This window comes from Balearica regulorum, chromosome 3, assembly GCF_011004875.1.
Source record: "Balearica regulorum gibbericeps isolate bBalReg1 chromosome 3, bBalReg1.pri, whole genome shotgun sequence".
Taxonomy (NCBI): domain Eukaryota; kingdom Metazoa; phylum Chordata; class Aves; order Gruiformes; family Gruidae; genus Balearica; species Balearica regulorum.
This window is the reverse complement of record NC_046186.1, coordinates 61313156-61332696: the sequence shown is the minus strand read 5'-3', so window position 1 is coordinate 61332696 and position 19541 is coordinate 61313156.

Genomic DNA, 19541 nt, shown 5'->3' with positions numbered 1-19541 from the left:
TTACATGAGGTTGAGATTTTAATGAGAAGAAGTAGAGGACTAATGAAATGCTAATGAGATCGACATAATCCAGTGTGTCACTGCAGGCTCTCAGTCCTTTCAAGCCTGGTAAACAAAATAGCAACCATTAATTTGCCTGAAGTGGATTCATGAATTTAGCAATGGAATTTAGAAAGCATTGAAAAATACCCCATGTGCTCAGCAGTGACACCAAATCTTGGGCTTTTTAAAGATATTTCCCAAAGATGGATGTAAGGCTCCAATTTTCCACCTGCCATGGACTTGCTAACAAGGCTTCAGAGTCAACCGGTCACCACATGCAGACACACAGGTGACTAGGTGGTTTCCAGGGGTTCGACTTAGATAATAAGTTTGTTGGGAAGGAGACCTGACGGAAAACTAGAGATGGATCATGGGTTTTCATGGAAAACATCCATTCAGAAAAGGGAGATGGCCCCACGTGCTGGTGCTGGGGGGAGCAGGATGGTGGACGGCTGCAAAACAAGGGCTTTCGCTTCACCATCCGATCTGCTCATCCCTCTGCATGAGGCCCAGCATATTTCAGGCCTATGGGGAGCTTTCAGGCAAGAGCTTTTCCTTTCCAGAGTGACTGAACTCTGGGCCCAAGTAGACTGTGTCATAAGACCAGAGAGCTAAGAAACGCAGAAGTAGGTTGAAACTATTTTTACAGCTCTGTTATCCAAAGACTATGGTTGTCTCACACAAGAGAGAACAAGTTTCAAGCTGTTCTGTTTTGCTTTGGATTTCTTTTTACAGCCCTCAGTAGCCTGCGCCGCTCCTCAGGGATCAGTGGGACACGGGGCCACGGCTGCCACTCATCTCCCTTCCAGCGAAAGAACTTGAATACACAGAGGAGTAATTTAAGTCAGATCTCTCCTGGTACAGAAACAGCCAAAGGCACTACAGAATACATCCAAAATTACTGTTTTGCATTGCATCAGCTGATTTCTTTATACATGGCTCCTAAAAAAACTTATACTTTAACTGAACTTTAAGTCAGGTTTCAATGTTACTGTCCATCACAGCTACATTTGCAAGTTTGGGGCCTTATTAAAGAGGACTTATAACTAGTTCTTCTGACCTGGAAGATATTTCTTGCCCTAGCAGCTACCAAGGCTACCTTGACTGACTAACTTTCATTTGGATCCTCTATTTATAGCATGAAATTACTGATTCCAAATACTTGTTCAAGACAAATTGCTTATTTCCCACAGGGAGAAGAAAAATACAGAGAAAGAATATAAAAGCAGTCATTCAGAGCATCTTCAGACATATTTTATCTTGAATCGTCTTGGTCTAGGTTTTAATCTTTGTTCTTCCAAGAAAGAAATGTCTTCCCCTTTCAACACTTCTTTTCAGTTATACATATATCACAATAATTTAGCATACATTTGTCTAATCTTTGATTAATGTCTTACCTTTTACTTAAATACCCATTAACATGAAATCATCACAGTAATTTTGGTTGAATTCCCATATCACTGACGTACTGTTAATGAAAACAAGATTAGCATCTGAAGCTTTCAAGGGATGATTGCTGTAGTGTTTGGATTCTTTCCTGACAAGACAGACTCTTTAATTCTTTTAAATGAGGGGAAAAAAAAAAAAAGCATCATGTGCTTCCAACCAGACTTCCACAATTCTTTATGTACAGAGTCCCTAGTCAAGTTAAATGCACAGTTCACAAGAGTTAGGGATTCAGTATTTGGGTGAAAAGTATGCTCAGGTCTCTGTCTGATATGCTGACCAGCATTACTTTATAATTTCTTCAATTTTTCCTGACTGATTTGTATGTTTCCATCAGACTCTTGTCTTCTATCTGGGTTTTAAAGAGTCTGGGACAGAGATTATCTCTTATGGAAACACAAGTAACAACATATTTTCTAAAATTCCCCTTCTGAAACAAATTTCACCTTCATTTATATGGAACCACATGCAAATTACATCCACTCTAAAATGTTCTTTTCAACAAAAATAGTCCTCCATATGCCTTTGTGAATTTAGTTACCTGCTGTATTAAAAATAAGTATCAAGTGCCAGAATTCAGTGACTTACAGCATTTGTGTTTATAGCAAAAACTTTCAAGATCCACTGAAAATCTCAAAGGCAGCCCTAAGAATGGCAAAAAATAGCACTCCCAAAGTCCCTCTACCTTTGTACTCTCATATGTAAAATAAGAATAGTACTGACTTGACAGAATTACAATGCAAGACTTGAGTTCATCAGTATTTGTAAAATACTTCAGGACTCTGAAGTGACGTTCACTTAAAATACTGTTACCTTAAGAAACGTTGATCTTTTCTTGTCTTTTTATAATATTATCTAGAATAATGTAGTTTTAACACTGAAAGAAAATTTGTGCATGAAGTGTTTTTTCACTACCTTGTGCTGCATTAGCACCTTTGTTCCTTTTCTCATAAGTCCGGTGATCTGCTTGGATGTATAGGTGAGGGCTAATATCATCTGCCCTAGATGTGGAAAAACAGAGTGGAGGAATTCGTAGGAAGCAATGTACTGCTGTTCCTGGCAGTGCAGTGTCTGCATGAAGGAACTCAGATGCTTTTGCTTTGAATGTAAATTGGGTCAGCTGCCGAAGTTGTCCCTTGATACCACTGCCAAGTCTTTCTCGCTGCTGCTCCCTCCTGCAGTGTAGATTCATCTCTCTCAGATACCAGAGGGGGAGGACCGCTGCCTCAGACAGAGAAAAGGTCATCCTTATCCACCTCTTGCCCTTACTCTGATTGCCACTGACCCTGTTGGTTTTTTTTTTCCTTAAGTGTTAATGAGGACTGGCTTGTGTTTTCCTTTGGGCGGGGTCTGATATTCAAAGCACAGTGTGTGCTGTCCCTGTGCTTTGCCTGGTTTAGCATAGTTGATTGTGTCATGTGTTTATATGGCTTTGCTACTTTCCTTGCACCATTAAATTGCATGAAAATTACCTGAGGTTCAGTCTGCCCTCTGTACAATCTAAGTGACTTGTATCCTGTGGTTAAAAACCACTGCTCTTGTTTGCTGAACTTGTCTTTCTCCTGTGTTAATTATCAGGATGTCCACTTCATACACCCACCGCTATGGTCCTCAGCCTGAATACTCTTGCGCATGTTGCTTACTGTAAGCATGTGAATAGTTCTACGGAAGCAAAAGCTTAAATTACACATAATCATAATGCAGTACTGGGGCTGTTTCTAGATTATTAGAATGTTGTCTCATAGGAGTAATGATGTCACTTAACTCCTCAGCTTGCTCATCAGTACCTCATACTGCATTTTACTCACTTGTTAATCAGATAGTCTCCATCTTACATAGTCCACATCGCAGTAAGATCGTAGTGGTATTACTAGAAGTTTTATGCAATGCAAGTAAAGTGTATGAGTTTCTAAATAGCGTCACCCGCATCTTAGATATTTAGTAGAAAATTACTTATTATATTAATAGAGGCACTATGCTGAATTTCACAATGATTCTACCATTTTAAAAACACTGAAATATTTTCCTTGCATCCAAGATTACAACTGGCATGTGCAGAGTGGGGTACTAAGGCAACTCCTGAAAACAGTTAAACAGTTAAATAAACCACAAAGGTAGAGAACAGAAGAATGCAGTTTGAGGAGCAATTGGTGAAGACAAAACAAAGAAAAAAAAAAGCCAATTTAGGAAGCAGATTAAAGTGTAGTTCAATGTTAGTCAAGGGGAAAGGGGAAAAATCAAGAAACGTTACTTATCTAGACTTTTGTTAGATCAAAGGGCTACATTTTAGTTTATTTTCAAAGGTCCTCTATACCTGACGGAAAGAGAGAGCTACCATTCCAGTGTGGATCATACATCCCTGAAATGTCTAAAATACTACCCTTGAACATCTTTGTCTCTCTCTCCCTCCAACAGTGGATCAAGTAGGAAGTCCTAGTTTTTGTTACTGTTACAGTGATAATGGTGCAAGCTTCTTGCAAGGATTTCCCAGATTATTCTTACAACAAGTATTCATACAGGGCACAACAGGACTGTAGTGCTAATGAGCTGGGGAAGCCAATAAGCTGGAACCAGATGTGATTAAAATAAAAGGAAAGAAAAGAAAGGTACTACTGGGGCTTTTGTTATTTTTCAGAAGGGCAGTGGATGTGCTGAGTATTTATGGAGAAGGTCAACATCCAAATATACTGTTTACAAAATATTTTCCACAAGATTTTTTTTTTCCAATATCCAGTCCCAGATACGAAATGTGAATGTTTTCACAAAAACTGTGATATCTTCTTATTTGATCACTTTTTCCATCAGACTTCACTCAGAAAAATGGTACAGTCAGTAAGAAAATGGAGTTCACACATCACATTGCCTGGCTTGTAAAACCCACCATTGGAGATGTAGCTCAAAGCTCACACCCCAAAAGCTGTAACAGCCTTTAAACTACCTTCATACCCTCCCAATCTGGGAATGCTCTGTTATATGAATAAATGGTATCATATAGATAAAGCCTGAGAAATTAAGGTAGGCCTGAGAAGTCCAGATAGCCCTAAGAAAGCTAGAAATTCACTGGTTTTCTAAGGACAGCAGCAGTGTTTGAAGTCCCCTCAGCAGAGGTGTCATAAGCTTCCTCAGCATGCTTTCTTGCCCTGTCCCTGCCAAGCTCCTGGCTCCCAGGCTATGTTAGGAGTGCCTTGCATCTTCCTTACTTTGTGCTGGAAGACTCATCCCCTAGCAAAGCCTGTCCACAGCCTATGCTGGGGGCCTGGAGGCAGGGCACTTCTCTCTAGGTTAAAGACACTGAATCTAACCTGGAGGCACCAAGTGCCTGGATGTCTCCCAGGAGGCATGCCTCTAACTGGAGAGGAGACCCATGAACACCAGCACACGGTAGCACCACTTTTGCCTACAATGCAAAATGATGCAAAGGCATAGCTTTGCTGAGAATTCATAACAACTTGGTTTCTTGAAGAGCTACAGTGGTAAACAAGACAAGCTTAGCTCTGTCCTGTGATCACAGGACCCTTCAGGCCTCAGCTGACTTTCCCATGAGAGCCCAAAGCAGAGCAGATGCCTGCAGGGTGGCATGAGCCCTTCGCCTTCATGCAGGATGGCTTTGGTGGTAGGGAGGCACGGCGTGGCAAGTACAGACTGGCTCCAGGGCTGTTTCTGCCGGTCTCACCAAAAGAGGGGAAAGGAGATATGCTGATTTTGATGCCAACTCCTCCCTTTGAGAGCAGCTGAGCAGTGAGGGTGGCAAGATGGAAGCGGGAACAGCCCTGTATGGTTTGGAGGTGATGGGAATGGCCAGCACTGGCTCACATGGCACACTTAAATTCTTTTCTTCTCTGACACTCTATCTACTTTTAGATGTTTTAATTTCCTGTGATCATTACATAGTCACATGTGGGCAAGTAAACTTTGTTTTGAATCAAACAGCTGTGCTAATTTATTGCACTGTTTAAAGCAAATCTTGAACATGCTCTTAACTACCTGCACCAGTGAACACAAATGGGGACGTATCATAGAATCATAGAATCGTAGAATGGTTTGGGTTGGAAGGGACCTCAAAGACCGTCTAGTTCCAATCCCCCTGCTATGGGCAGAGACACCCTCCACTAGACCAGGTTGCCCAAAGCCCCATCCAACCTGGCCTTGAACACTTCCAGGTATGGAGCCTCCACAACCTCTCTGGGCAACCTGTTCCAGTGCCTCACCACTCTCACAGCAAAGAATTTCTTCTTAACATCTAATCTAAATCAACCCTCCTTCAGCTTAAACCCATTACCCTTTGTCCTGTCACTACATTCCCTGATAAATAGTCCCTGACCATCTTTCCTGTAGGCCCCTTCAGGTACTGCAAGGCTGCTAGAAGGTCTCCCCGGAGCCTTCTCTTCTCCAGGCTGAACAATCCCAACTCTCTCAGCCTGTCCTCATAGCAGAGGTGCTCCAGCCCTCTGATCAGCTTTGTGGCCCTCCTCTGGACTCCAACAGCTCCATGTCTCTCCTGTACTGGGGCCCCCAGAGCTGGACACAGTACTCCAGGTGGGGTCTCACAAGAGCAGAGTAGAGGGGCAGGATCACCTCCCTTGACCTGCTGGTCACACCTCTTTTGATGCAGCCCAGGACACTGTTGGCTTTCTGGGCTGCAGGCGCACACTGCTGGCTCATGCTGAGCTTCTCATCAATCAATACCCCCAATTCCTTACCCACTTGAGTGGTCCATCCATCGAATCCATGTCTCTCCAATTTAGAGACAAGGATGTCATGCGGGACAGTGTCAAATACCTTGCACAAGTCCGGGTAGAGGATGTCAGTTGCCCTTCCCTTGTCCACCAACGCTGTAACCCCATCATAGAAGGCCACCAAGTTTGTCAGGCATGATTTGCCCTTAGCAAAGCCATGTTGGCTGTCACCAGTCACCTCCTTATTTTCCATGTGCCTGAGCATAGTCTCCAGGAGGGTCTGCTCCATGATCTTGCCAGGCACAGAGGTGAGACTGACTGGCTTGTAGTTCCCTGGGTCTTCCTTTTTACTCTTTTTAAAAATGGGGGTTGTGTTTCCCCTTTTTCAGTCAGTGGGAACTTTGCTGGCCTGCCAGGACTTCTCAAATATGATGGTGAGTGGCCTGGCCATTTCATCCGCCAGTTCCCTCAGGACCCATGGATGCATCTCATCAGGTCCCATGAACCTGTGCACCTTCAGGTTCCTTAGATATTCTCAAACCTGATCTTCTCCTGCAGTGGGCGGTTCTGCATTCTCCCAGTCCCTGCCTTCTGTGACCTGGGCAGTGTGGCTCAAGCATTTGCCAGTGAAGCCCGAGGCAAAGAAGTCATTGAGTACCTCAGCCTTCTCCATATCCTGGGTAACCAGGTCACCCGTTTCATTCCGGAGGGGACCCACATTTTCCCTAGTCCTCCTTTTATCACTAACATACCTATAGAAGCTTTTCTTGTTGTCCTTAACATCCCTGGCCAGATTTATTTCTGTCAAGGCTTTGGCTTTCCTAACCTGCTCCCTGGCTGCTCGGACAGTTTCTCTGTATTCTTCCGAGGCTACCTGCCCTTGCTTCCACCTTCTGTAGGCTTCCTTTTTTTGTTTACATATCTCCCTTCAAATTAAAACATCCACAGCAAGCAGCAGACCAGCCAGCCCATAGGTCGGTTTGTGGCCACTTGACTCCTCCTGGGTCTGTGCGCACAGGCGGTTGGGGTGTGCCTGAGCTACACGTGGCAAGGGGCCCAGGGCCAGCCATCCCCAGGGCAGGAGGGGACAGACCCCCCTCCCCCGCTTGACACCACCCTGCTTGGGCCTTGCAGCACCGCTGAGCGAACCATCACCATCTCCCATTTCTTGAGATGCCCCAGGGGCTGCTGGGGGTCCCAGAGGGATTCAGGCAGTGCTGGGGGGACTGTGTCTCTCAAGGAATATGGTTTCCAGCCTCCCACGCCATGGGGCTTGCAGGGCCTGACCTCTCCACTTCTGTCCCTCTTCTTCTGCCCTGTCTCCTTGGCAAGGCAATGAACATTTTCTTGTCTGAAGTCTGTGCTCTGGGCCAGAGCATAAACAATCCAGAACAGAAGATAAAATGAACATTTCGCAGGCTGAAGGTCCCAAGTTCTCACAAGAGTTTATACTAAACAGTTGACGTCAGAGCAAATTAAAGGATTCAGGGAAATGAGCTGGAACCACAGAGCAGGTAAAACTGATTTTGAACTCAGGGGCTCCTGGTGGCCAAGGTCACCCCACTGTTTATATAGCAATTCTGCCTTTTCCTGACATGAGGCACAATCTCAAACACATTGTTTTTATATAAATTCTTCTTTCTGCTTAGAAGGCATTTTGGGAACCCCAAACGTTTATTAAATGAAAAGCATGAGAAGTGGAAAGCCATTATCCCCTTGTGAACTGGTCTGGAAAAATATGCGTATGAAATAAGTCTATGGAGGAAGCCAAAGGAGGTTGCGGTCAAGAGCAAGTAATATTTTTTCTTAGTTTGGGTTTCGTTGTCATTAGATTTTTGAGTTTACTCTCCTTTGCAATTCTCACATCTGAGATTAAATCTTCTAAAAACTTCACTGAATTTCTGCATCATGCTTCACTGAACATTTCTACAAGGAGCCAAGGAAGAAAATTACAACTGCATTTCTAATTGTCTAATGGCACATGAGAGGTCTTCTGCCTGTATTTACCTCTGCACCATGTCCTCACTGCCCCTGACCTGAAACAATCTTAAGAGAAAAGTCCAGTTAGCCTCCCTGATAGGTAAACAGCACTTTGAAAAACAAATTCCAGGTTTTCCCTATGTCTATTCCTAGGTTAGCAAGTTAGGTATGTTAAAAGCAAACTAGGCTACAATAAAAATATACATATATATGTGTAGCTGTTTCTGCAAGGAACCACCCAGGAATTATGTGTTCTGCAAGTTGTATACTGAAAATAAGCAGTGTGGGTCAGTCCCTATGCTGACAAAACCCAACAATGTTAGATATGAAGGAAACTTTAAAAAAAAAAAAAAAAAAAAAGAAAGGAAAGGAAAGGGGGAAAAAAAAAAAGGAAACAGGTGGCTTGTTCCAGACCTGCCAAGAACATTTTGGAGCCTTGAGAACATGCACTCCCCTGCTTGGCTGAGTGTTATTTCTCTCTCGTCCACTGAGTGATTTCTTGTCTTTTCCACAGCTTCCTTCTGCTGCCTGCAAATAACCTGCTTTCTGCTCATTTTCTCTGTTCCCTGGGGGTGGGCCTTACCATTTGATTCTCCACCTTTCTTCTTCTTGGTGCCAAGTCTTCCTGGTTTGCAGATCCCAGGTGCTGATAGATGATGGCCCTCTTTGTGCTCTCACCTTCCCCATCCTGCCCACTCTTCACCCCAATCAAGTAAGTCAACATTTTTCAAATGTTTTACTTTTGTGGCTGAAAATGCTGAGGTTTCTGTGTGATATATTGACAATATTGGTGAATACAGATATTCAGAGCAATCATGAGCGAAGGTATGGCCTTCCTCAGCTCTCCTATCTTCCTTCTTCATCACTGAAAATCAGTCCAGCACTTACAGAAAAAATGATCTTTTCTTTTTCCTTTAGTAGGAGTTCCAACAAGTCCCCTGGGCTGTAGCTAGTCCTCTGATTTTAATAAAAGCAGTGTACTGATCCTCATTCCTCATCCATGCTTTAGAAATCCAGTTCATTCTAACTAGGAGTATTACAGTGAATTACAACATTGACAAACAGATTTATTTATGCTTTTTGTTGCTCAGTGGAGGACCATATATTCCCTGAAATGCTTATATACTCCCAGGATTACCTCCTTAAAGTCTCTACCATACTTCAGTAATACAGAAGTAGTGCTTTCATATCTCTTTGTATTTCTCTAAACATAAATGAACATGCATGTGCCAGATAACATTCTGCAATGAGTTCAGCGCATCCAGGACACACTAAACTTCAAATCTTCTGTGCTATTCGTTTCTGCGTGTCAAGTGTCTGTTCATTTGGGATTTGCAGATGTCTGGAGCCTGGCCAAGACTACTCATTCATCAGGGCTGCTGGACATTTGGAAATTTTAGACAAGTGGCCAAAGCCCACTTTTTATGTGGATAACATTTCTGGGGTGAAAAAGAGAACATATGCACAAACCTGGATGTATGTATGTAATTTATCCAGAAACCCTAGACAAGGTAAGGATATTTTCAGAGTAATAAAAAAGAGAGCATTAAAAAAACCATCTATCTCCTACTGAAGGCCAATAGCAGATGAGTGCCAAATTCCTCTTTGAGCCTCTCAAAACCTATGTGGTATCTCATTTTGCCTTGGCTTTATTACACCTCCTTTCATTCCATCCATTTTGCCTAAACACACCCCTTCAGTAACTTCTTTCGTTCCCTCTTCAGTGTGGAAACGTTTCTGAGTATCACGTTATACAATACACTTTAAAGCTCCCATGCTTACCTCTCTTTGTATGTTGAGCACTAGTCCTGTTTTGTTGGCTTTTTCTTCTCCTATGGTTTTGTAATTTATGCTTCTCAGGGGACTAGTATGCTAAACTATGTTTCTTACTGACACACCGCTCACTGCATATGTGCATATGTCTTTATAGTACTGCTATATAAACACTTGATATAAACTGTGCATTGCTTTGTGAAACTACAATTGATTAGGCAATTGTTTCAAAACCAAACTAGGCCTCACTCCTAGATATTTTTTTTTCTAGAGATCACAAATACATTGTAAACTGACTTTAATTCATTTGAAAACAGTGTGATCAAAGGGAATATTCGTGTTCAGAATATTTGGGATGACTGAATATGCATGGACACTTAGCTACTTGGGATGAATCTAAGTTCTGATTAATGGATATAACTTCTGTGGTCAGAATGATAAATTAGACAGTAAGATTGCAGAGAAACTGATTTTAAAAAGTCTTATGGACCCATTGGGAAAACATTTAAATCCTGGAATCATCAAAGGAATAACAGAACGCTGGGTGTGATTTTTGACCAGATGGTTTGCAGTTAATTTGATACACTTGTCCTGTAAATTAACAATTAATCAGGGATATACGAACACACTAATAAGTAGAATAAAAAAATATAGATAGGTAAAACGTAAGCAGTATCAGGTTTAGGAAGGTAGAAATTATTTCATATCATGATCCTGTTAAGACTCACACCTGGAATTAATGTGAAGAGCTGCTTGTAATGCCTGCACTGAAGGATCTTTTCAGATAGTTAATATAGTTAATTCTGTTACTTACAGGTTGGTAATCTGTGATCAAACCTTCTTTACATTTTTGTTTATAACTATAAATCTATTCTATTCCTCTGTTCAGTTTTTATATTGGCACATAGACTATGAATTATGCATTTGACCAGCATTTTTTCTTGCGGGCATTATGGATCAATGAACAGTCATTTGTAAGTTCTTTACCATTCTTGCCAGAGGCAGGATTTCCTTTAATGCATGGAACCATTATGAGAAATCACAGACAGAAACAACAGACCAAGAGAAATAACTGGGGCCATATTTTAAGAGAATAAATAATTGCAGACAACTCTCTGTAGCCTGGAGAAAATATGAGAAAAATTATTTTAGGATTAAATTTTCAATAAATCAAAAAATGTTTGAAAATAGGAGTGAGTTTCTTAATTGTATATGGGTACTGGACAAAGTGGGTGGGTCTTGCTATTGTCCACAGTAGGTTGCTTTCTACAGTACAAATAATGTGGATTGGTCTTTATTTAGTCTGTATGTTGAAAAATTTGTTGCTGTAAACTTAAATAAATCATCCTGGTATTTTTATATGTTCATTAAATATCCTGTTTGAAATGAATTTGAGAAGAATAATTGTTACTGCTTTCTAAGGATACGAGAATGAGAAAAAAACCCATGCTATGGTTTGAAAATCCTGGTGGAGATTTTTACAGCTTCATCTGGGAATTTTTGTTGCTGTCCTGAGATTTTTATTGTCAGCAATTTTACTCTCCTAGATTGTACTATCTTTTAATATCAATATTAATTCCAGTTAGGACTGCTGGGTTTTCCCAGGCTTCTTTCAGTTATTCAACACCTTCAGGTCCAAAGAACTGAGTAGCAACACCCATAGGCATTTCAAATAAACCCTGTGCATGTCCATGTTGGCACACAGGACAGCCTGACTAGGAATAAATTCTAGAATTAAAATATGTTTTAAGTGAATCTTGAATGTGTCTTAATTTTATAAAAATAGAACAAATCCTTTTGATGCATTATGTGGAACTATGTATGATCCTGGAAAGCTTAGTGAACTTGTATGCGCTTGTTTAATGGCCAATATGTATTTTTAAGTCTTATGATCTTGATAAGTAGGTTAAGGAAGTATTGTTGTTAGAAATTTGAGTCTTAGCATATGAAATGAAAATTAAACCAACAAAGAATTGGGTAATCCCAAAAGAAAACCAGAATATGTTCTGTATAGGGTGAAGGGTTCATGTATTAATTTTTAGACTAAAGATCACATAGAGAATCTTTCTTTTCTTATCTTTTAATATGTCAAAGCAGGTGGAACTAAGAAGATAATAATCAGTGTATGTATGTGTATTTAAAACAATATGAAAGCATCTTAGTTCAAAGCAAACAACTGCAAATAAAGCAGTCTAAAATCTGTTTCTGTGTTGCTGGGGTTTGGGCTTTTTGGTCTGGGTTTTTTTTTTGGGGGGGGGGGAGTGTTTGGGGTTTTTTGCACAGATTAGCTCTTGAAAGCCCCTTTTGCATTTGCTCCCTAAGACAACTGTAATACTGGCCTTAAAATGTGGGAGTGATATCTTTGAGTGGAAGGTGGTATTGAAATGCAAAATATTTGTATTAATAAATAGTCATCATTCATTATTAGTATAATCATCACACTCTAAGCAAAAAGGAATTGAGGTGTAAGTCCCATAATTAAGGTTTTTATAGTATTAAGATGGAAAGGAAATGGACTCTGAGGAAAGTTAATTGTTTTATGAAATATATGATAAAGCTCTCTAGCTGATGGGTTGATGGAAATAATGGATTCCAAAGTAGGTTTCAAATGGATTTCAGATAGGCTGAAATAATGTTTAAAAAAAAAAGGGAAGAGGGGAAGCCTATATTATCCAAGAATACATGTAATCTGTAATTTAATGCATAATAGTTGCTCTAACCCAGACATTACCCTGCCACAATCTGACTCATTATTTTATCAAAATGAATACCTTGAAAATGCTAAGTGCTATATGAAATCAAGTAGTATTTACATTTTGAGTGACAAAATCTTCAGAAAGAAAAATGTTTCTTTCCAGATCTTTACCAAATCATACATCTGACTGTGTTAAGAAAGGAAAGATAATAATTGTGTCTGCGTAATGCCAGTAAAAAAAAATAAATCTGAGCTCTTTTATGGCAGTTCTCATTTTCAGGAATTAAAAGCCTCCTTCTCAACCTACAGGTGAAAACCCATGTCCTGCTAATCCTTATTCACTTGAGAAAGCAGATGGCATTGCTAGAATGAGTAAGAACTTGCATCATTGGCCCCTGAATTCTTTGACAGTTTATAACATTTTAAAACTCAGTTTGAATGATCTTTCACTGTAACACATAGTTTTGGGAAGTAAAATGCATTTTCTATCCATTGCTTATTTCTCACTGAAAAAAATGTTTCATATGAAGAGCAATTTTCTTTCTACTTAGAGTGAAAAATATAGATCAGATAAAAAACAATTTAGTTCCTTGTTTGAGAAATCCCAATTGTCACATTCAGTTGTTAGTTTTAGGGGGAAAAAAATGAACTTTTAATTGCAATTCCTGAAGTGTAAAGTAATAATTTTATTTTCTGTAGAAATCTACAGTTCCCATATAATAAAAGAAAAAATTGTTTTCTTATAGATGTTAAAAAGTATTTCTAAAAATCTTTTCCTGAAGGTCATATCTTGTCCTCAACCTGATTCAACCAGTTTGAAATGTTTCCTCCCAAACTGCATCTCTTCGCGATTCTGTTGACTGACACAGTGATTTATCTGTCTGAAAAGCATGGTACGTTTGACAATGGAAGACTATATTTCTTGTTCCTTGTTCTGTTGAGTCATATTGATCATGGCATTTGGAAGGAAAATGCTCCTTCTTCCCTCATAATTCTTTTCTCTCATATATTTTCTCAGGTTTTGTCTTTGGATGCATCCACACAACATGGAAGTATATTATATATATTGGAAGTATATCCAAGCTACCTAGGGCACCAAAAGCAGTATAGCAAAATTAACACAGCAATCTGTCTAGGTTAATTAACCCAGCTGAGAAGATATTGAGGTGGAGCATCACATTGATACTGTAGCCTTTATTGCACCAGAAGTAGGTTGCAGGATCTTTCTGAGCAATAGTACAGCCTTGTCCTTCAACACTGGTAGTGTCAGAAGTTGCAGAGACAAAATTCCCAGTATCTCAAGCAGAAAGATGAGGATGGAGCTCTGAGGGGAATAAGACTTGCATAGAGAGCTCCTCTGGTATGCCTTGGCTGTCAAGTCCACTGCCACAATTAGTTCCTGACAAGGGCTGATGAAGACTGAAAGTAGCTGTCTGTGAGGGATACTGGAAGACAGAGTCTGTTCATGACACTTGGCCAGGATTACGAAAATCAAATCTTATAATCTATGAAGAATATTGGCATGTCAGAAACCTTCACGTATTCCAGAGGTCTCTGCAGGGTGCTGTTCAGCATACCAAGTCCAAGTCTTTTGTGCTAATGGTGACTGCAGTGACTGTGTTCCTTTTGAAGTCAAATGGTCCCAAAATGCCACTTCTTTTGAGGGGCTATCTTTTTGCCTACTCTGTCTCATGCTAGTCCAAGAAGAGAAGGAAATGTACAAGCCATTTATGGTATCTTGAAGCTCTCTCATCACCATCAGTGTGTACCAGTTTGCCTATTTTCAACCTTGTATAGCACAGGAAGTGTCTCTTCCCTTCTTTCCACAAAAAAGGTTGTTGGTCACCGCTAATGACAACCACTACACTTTTTTTGCTATATTAGATATTGTTGCTAAAACCACCTCTAATGTTAGTTCCATGACTTGGAGTTACCTGGCCTGAGGAAAAAGGCAGTGTTCATGAAAAGACCTTTTTTTTCAGAAATCACCTTGCTAAGACATGCATTAATACTAAAGTGCACAGAATGAAATAAGTGAAAGAGAACAGTTACAACAAGGTAGGAACTCCTGTGCTTGCTGAACCTTGTGCTGATGTTTCCTTTCTTGACACTTAGCGCAGTGCAATTATTCTATTGCTTTAAGAGTGTCAGGAAGCTTGACTCACACAGTTTAAATCAAATATTCTCTTTGACCTATCTAAACTTTATTTAGGTGGAAATACAGTTTGTTATGCCTGATTTCACTTTACACTGCGCGAAAAATTTGCAAACAGTCTGACTTCAATCTGGAAGAAATTACAAGTAAAAAAAATTCTCCGCAAAAGACAACTGTGTTCAGTCTTTTTTAAATGGTCTTAGTCTCTGTAACGGCTGATAAGATAAAATAAAATCATAGAACCACAGAATCATTTAGGTTAGAAAGGACCTTCGAGATCATCGAGTCCATCCATTAACCTACCACTGCCAAGTCCACCATGAAACCATGTCCCTAAGCACCGCATCTACACATCTTTTAAATACCTCCAGGGATGGTGACTCAACCACTTCCCTGGACAGCCTGTTCCAATGATTGACAACTCTTTCGGTGAAGAAATTTTTCCTAATATTCAATGTAAACCTCCCCTGGTGCAACTTGAGGCCATTTCCTCTTGTCCTATCACTTGTTACCTGGGAGAAGAGACTGACACCCACCTGGCTCCAACTTCCTTTCACGTAGTTGTAGAGAGTGATAAGGTCTCCCCTCAGCCTCCTTCTCTCCAGGCTAAACAACCCCTGCTCCCTCAGCCGCTCCTCATCAGACTTGTGCTCCAGACCCTTCACCAGCTTCGTTGCCCTTCCTTGGACAGGCTCCAGCATCTCAATGTCCTTCTTGTAGTGAGGGGCCCGAAACTGAACACAGGACTCAAGGTGCAGCCTCGCCAGTGCCAAGTACAGGAGGACGATCACTTCGCTCGTCCTGCTGGCCGCACTATTTCTGATAGAAGCCAGGATGCTTTTGGCCTTCTTGGCCCCCTGGGCACACAGCTGGCTCATGTTCAGCTGGCTGTGGACCAACACCCCCAGGTCCTTTTCCTCTGGGCAGCTTTCCAGCCACTCTGTCCCAAGCCTGTAGCATTGCAGGGGGGATACACACATGCAGCCAAAATGCAGACTCAAACAGATTCATAATGTGCCCATAGTTTTATAAATGGCTACAAATGAAACTAATTCAATGAATTTGATTTCTTGTGTGGAACCAGAAATGGAATCATGAAAAAGAAAATATTCAGGGTATGCTACACTTGTATGCAAGATCAGCTCCATAACTGAGCTAATGGATAAAGCTATGGAAGTGCGTGTTTGCTGACAATATGTTGGAAACAGAAGTCTTCCTCCGCATAAAACATGTGTATGGATTGCTCCAACCCAAGACTTCAAATGACTGCAAAAAAAATTACTTTATATTAAAAAAACAATTGCTCGATAAGCTGTTGAAATACTCAGGAGTTATACAGGTCATTTCGCCACAAAGACAGGGCATTTAGTAAAGTATGGTGGTGTTTACTGCAGGTCTGGCTATTAAACAAATTTCCATTTGCAGTAAGGACACTATGAGTTACAGCCAAAACAAAATTTAATTAACAGAAGTCTTGTTAATTACCACTAGTGGCTCATTTGTCTTATGGCATTTCTTCTTAAACAAATTCAAATAGCTGTACCTTGCAACAGCATTGGCTGGAGTTGGAATTGTTATGCAGTGAACATGTGTTAGCTGTTATTTTATATAGATTGTTTACACCAAAATTATTTCTAGCAAGAACCTGGTTTGGAGCTGACCATTAGCTTAGAAATGGCATTTTAAGTAACACGGAGTTCTCTGTACTGATGAGCTGATCAGACCATATCTGGAACAGACAGGCGGGACCTTGCAAGATGAACTGTTTATGTTGTCATATTAAAGGCAACTGCAATACCTGATTCATTTAATCACCTGAGGTCAGACCTGGTGTGTGTTGGGGACTTCTCAGGGCATTAACACTGGTCTTTGAAACCACATCATAAATATTATATGGTGAAATTTGCCTGTTAAACATTTCCTGTAGCTCCCAGGCGTGCTATTGAAATAGGCTTGCAGTTACAGTGTGCCTATGAAATACTGTCCAGAAGGTGAGTCAGCAGCATATGCATTACAGATAATTTTTGAATGAACACAGCTTAGTGATTCATAGCTACAGTAGTTCAAACATGTTACCTAATCAGATGAAGCTCAAGATGAAGGTAAATGCCTCACCTTCTAAACTGATGTGTTATCAGAACTATTTAACAAGATCATGAAAAACACTTTAGAAATTTTCTTCCAAGTATTTAAATATTTCATCTAGCATTTCTCTTTAACCCTGGTGTGAATCTTTGTCACTCATAAATTTATCCAGTCTTTTGTAGGTTAGACACAGAATAAAATGTCATATATAAATAAAGAATAAGAACAAACAAGATACCTGACATTGCTGATGGATCACAAGAGTCCCACTAACCACTGCTGATCTTGAGCATCATGAGATTCTTGTAGCTAAACGAGACACCAGTTCTGTCTATGTGAATGAAGCAAGTCATGGAAACTATGATCTCTGAAAGCAGATGTCTGTACTAAACCCCTTTAACCCAGCAGTCATCTGTCCTGGTCTGTCTTGCTTAATCAAAGTAAGGGGGGATGGCAGATCCCAGAGACTCAGAAAGGTGGCTATAAGGTCAAAAATGTGGACCCTTCAGCAGAGCCAAAGTTTATGGAGGTGAAGCTTTGTGTTCAGTCATGGTATAACCACTGGTTGAACAAGAGCTCATGGCAGGGGAAGAGACATGATGTGTAAAGTGTAAATAAGTGTTTTACAGAAGGAAAGGAGAGGTAGAAGGACTGCATTTTGAGGAATTAGGGGAAAGGAAGATGAAGACAACTATAGTGATTATAGTGAAAAGCAGGGAGGGAGGAAAAACAAAAAAGAAGAGAGGAATAAAATTATGAGAAAGAAGGAGACATCAAAACTAGGGAGATGATAGACATTTTCATTTAATTTGATGCAATATGAAATAAGAAAAGTGTTGTTATTTCCGATTGATTTACCCATGCTCCATCTCCATGACCTGAATCAAAATCATTTCTAGCTCAAATTTTCAAAAGGATATTTGACATATAATTTCACTTGGCATTACCGTGAATCTGTTGAATAGAGAAAAAGGTATATAGGTTTTTGTGGACTTTTGGAAATAGCTTCCCTGGGCTACATGGCTAAGCTGGATGCACCTAAGGGAAGGACCTGAAAAAAGGCACCAAAGGACTAGACCAAAGCAGGTGAGCAGATAGAATAGTCTTGAAGAGGCTGCACATGCAAAAACAATTGGTGTCCTTTTTCTTAATCCAAGGTGATTCCTGAACCATATCAGGATATAGAAGATTAACAAAGCTGCTAGCCAGCCTGCTGATATAGCTCCTGCTCAAGAGTGAAATCCCTCATCAAATCATAACATTTAGAAAAGCTCCTAGAATTTATCCTGTGTCTGTAACATTTGGACACTGATTAAACAGGATAATCAAACAGGATCATCAGTATCCAGTTATACAGAGCAGTATTTTCAAAAATTAAATCACTTTGATTCACAACAGATGAACTTGTGATGTGAGCTGCAGAAATGAGCACTAGTGAAGAGCCTGGGACAGACACATGGGCTCCCGCAGCTGCATCTGAAATATTATAGTATCAACTAGAACTGAAATAGGTCTTTAATGTACTCCTAATAAGAGTAAAAAAGATAATATGCATCTGAAAAGATATTTATTTTCTTTTATTGATTATGTATAAAACACTGCAGTCATTGCACTGGTGTGTAACAAACGATGATTAGGAAACAGGGTTTTTAATAAACATGTCTGTCAAGGATTTTTGGGGACACAGGTTACTCCTGTTTATGTTTCAGACCATAATCCTCAATGCAGAGCCAACTGTGGTAGAATGATTTATCTTCACCTCTGCCATCTGTAGGATGTTTTGAAATGATCTCGCTGTGTGTGCGTGTCTGCATGTGTGTGCACACACGTGTGGTCACACCCTTACTGGTTTCAGAGGCTTTCAATGTACATCTGTAAGAGGAAGCTGAAGGTGGAGTTCCTTCAGGAAGGTTCACCTGCTGTGGAAGCCATTTGGAAACTGCTTTGTTTGACAGGGCTCTCAAAACACTTTTAAAATGTATTATAAACCTTTCTCTTACTTTTTATTTGCTTTTTTCATGCAGGGCTGGAAGAAGAGAATAATTCTTACTGTGAATAAATAAATACTGTCTTCAGTTTCTACATGGCGCAAATTTTGCATTTTTAAGGTTTTGTGTGGGCTCCCAGGAACTGCAATCTGCTATCAAACCTGCTCCTCATGTAAGTGACTTCTTCACAGTCTCTGGATGATGTGGGCACAGAGAGTTCCTGCACCTTTGATGAAATAGCCTTGGTTTAGGGTTTGCTTCTGGGAGAGCTTAAGCAGTTTCCTTAGGATTTCATGCATCCAGTTCTGTGACGGGAGTTTGCCAGACAACTGGTTGCACATTCAAATGTTCAGTGCAATGAATTCAGCCTACAGTTTGTACTGTACAACACTTCTGTAAGTTCAGGTGCAGAGGGCAACAAATATAAGTATCATTCTAGGTGTAGTGAAGTATACTAAAATATGTTAGCACAGAAATGTATAGTTAAGTATGCAAAACACAGATTTTTTTCATATTTTGACATAGATAACGCTGCCTCTTCTGCTCCCCTATGCTCTTGGGAATATATCTGTTGATGTGGTACAGGTTGAATCAAGACTAGTTCTATTATTCATGCTACTAACTGGAACTGATGGAAAAACAAGAGGACTTTCTGCATTGCATTTTAACTTTGTGTTGAAAGAAACAGAAGCTGAATATTA